The sequence below is a fragment of the Olea europaea genome, chromosome 19 (genome assembly GCF_002742605.1).
Source record: "Olea europaea var. sylvestris chromosome 19, O_europaea_v1, whole genome shotgun sequence".
Classification (NCBI taxonomy): Eukaryota; Viridiplantae; Streptophyta; class Magnoliopsida; order Lamiales; family Oleaceae; genus Olea; species Olea europaea.
Window position 1 is genome coordinate 6,153,661 of NC_036255.1, and position 3,002 is coordinate 6,156,662.

Here is a 3,002-nt window from a genome sequence, read left to right on the forward strand (position 1 = left end):
GGCCGAATGAATATGGTGCTCGAGCATTCGACGGGCACCAACTTCACTGATTTTGGGGCTCGAGCTCCAAGCAAGCATAGTTGCATTGAAAAGTCCTCCCTCATTCATATCTTGATCTTTTCAAATCCAACACAAATTTCACCTGTCAATTGTATTTCGAAATAGAATTTTAACTAGAATTTGTCTAATAAACTTTGAATAGCATTTCTAAAGCATTCTAACAAATAAAATTCTTCTTAATGTCGATTTTAATTAGAATTCTCAATTATCTTCAAAATAGAATTTGGATCACACCTTATTCTAACATATATCATAAATTATCTTGTTTGTCTTCAACAAGCCCAATCAAAGGGTTTACAGAAAATTCAAAACACGTTATACATTTCAATCCCAAACTCAAATTTATAAAAGCGTTACTTGGTTCATTGTAACGTGTCTTCAAGTTAAAGAACGGTTGCCGCAATCTCGAATGTAACATCTACTTATTCATGGTTAATTAGAAGAGACAACTTATATAAAATAATTTACTTGACGATGACGGTTCAAGTGATTTATCAAACTTGGGAAATACGACTTTTTTTATGGGCGTTGCTTTAAAGAGTAAGCATATTCTTTAATAGTAAATCCAAATACTAAATCATATTTACCAAAAAATAAATAAATAAATAAAAATGGTCACGGTAGTTATTCAATTTTCTTTATATATTCTTTTATTTTTGGAACCTTTAAATTAAAGGACCTAAGAGAATAAATTAAAAGATCGCATTTGGATCAACGAAATGGTAGCAAAAGAATAAAATTTAGTACAAATGTGACAAATTTAAACAACGACTAATAAGGTAAATTTTCCATAATTAATAGAATTGATGTGTTAAAACCGAGTTTTTTTCCCCCCCTAAAAAACAAGAAAAGTGGGAGATTGTATGTATTTGACGTACAAATGTTTTATTTCGATTTCGAAATGGCCTAAGATTAGGGAAAAAGAAACAAACAAACAAAAAACTCCAACTTTTATACAATATTTTATTTAAAAAACAAATAACAATCAACCATCATTGTAGATTTAAAAGGAAAACATCATCCTATCTTATTCTCTCCCTTTTATATATGTTTACGAAATGGACCAACAAGAGTGAAAAATCACTTGGTAGGTAGTTCTCAGAGACAGCAAGGATTTACTCCTTCCATCAACACTGATTAAGTAACAGAAATAGAAAACTGATTAGATGCTGATAAGATTCGAGAAGTTAAATGTGTAAATTAAAAAACTACTTTCGAGAATTCAAGATACAGATATAAAGATAATTACCCTATTGTTGATTGACAAACACTGTGTGGCATAGTACTAATGTAGTAACTGTGAAGCAGAATTTCTATTATGGGGAAGAAAGTACCATATTCGTTACTTATTTATAGGAATATATGAAAATATTGTGGAATCAATTCTTGTATACCTCGTCTACAGCACCTTCAGATAGTTCAGAATCGCCATGTGATGCTTTGTTGATCAAAAGTTGGACGTATAAATAATAACCATTGATTGTTGAATTCTTGTTTTGTGTGGAATATTTATTTAAGATAAGTTAATGGAATAAAACATCTTAATTTCCTCTAGTCAATAATACCCGTCAAAGCAGCTATTGTTGATTGACAAACACTGTGTGGCATAGTACTAATGTAGTAACTGTGAAGCAGAATTTCTATTATGGGGAAGAAAGTACCATATTCGTTACTTATTTATAGGAATATATGAAAATATTGTGGAATCAATTCTTTTATACCTCGTCATTTTACAATCTACAGCACCTTCAGATAGTTCAGAATCGCCATGTGATGCTTTGTTGATCAAAAGTTGGACGTATAAATAATAACCATTGATTGTCGAATTCATGTTTTGTGTGGAATATTTATTTAAGATAAGTTAATGGAATAAAACATCTTAATTTCCTCTAGTCAATAATACCCGTCAAAGCATATTTAAAGTTGTGTAAGATTAAATATTCTGTAACGTATACAATCTTAACAGCTCATGCAGCTGCACTTTTGAATTCAATTAAGGAGTCGTAATTGAAGAAACGAAACGCATATCAGCAATACCCCTCGAAAGGAATATAAATTATTGGGAGGTTCGGATTTTAGAAGGTAAAAGCTAGCTTGAAGAATTTATTCTTGACATAATTTGTGTTCTAATAACACTTTGATAGATTGATTATTACACTGCTATGTTACCCACTGACATGGACAAGACAATGAGTGACCGGGCTTTGATGCTTTTGCAAAATATGGAGATTTTCTAATAAATGCAAGAAGGGAAGTGTTTTTTCAAACTAGTTGACTTGAAGCAAATTGAACATTAATTACTTGAAAGATTATCAAAATCTTATTTCCAATCAATCCACACGCACATCATTATGTGCTGTTGCTGCTATAATTCATAGGAATAATCTTCTTGGACAAGCCTGTCCACGTAGGCCTCCTATTTCCCGGTTGTCCGCGTCTGTCCAAACAGGGGCCGACGTGGCTATTTGGACCGGGGTCTGTCCATATAATACAGCCCTAATTCATAGCTCTCTGGTGATCATCCATGGGAATTGGAAGCAAATCAAATAAAGTTGTACGATGGATGTCAGAATCTATTCGGACATCCAGTAGCAAATTAATGAAAAAAATGAAACGAGAGGGAACAGCGCGAACCACTGAAAGATGTATGTGAGACAGTGAAGAATAAAAGCATATTAATAATTACAAAATCATAAACATAACTTGACAGAGAATATGCAAGGTGGAATAAACGGCTGGACCTCATTCCATATTCTGCATTTTAATTGCATACTAAATGCTGACCACAGGAGAAGCCAACTGGTGAACGTTACGTGACCTTTCAATCACTTACCATAATATGTTCGTCTCTTTTTAAGAATCCACGGCATAGAATTGATGCAAATTGGCACTTGTAAAACCTGACCGCATAATTTGTCGTTTAATTCGTGTATAAATAGTCT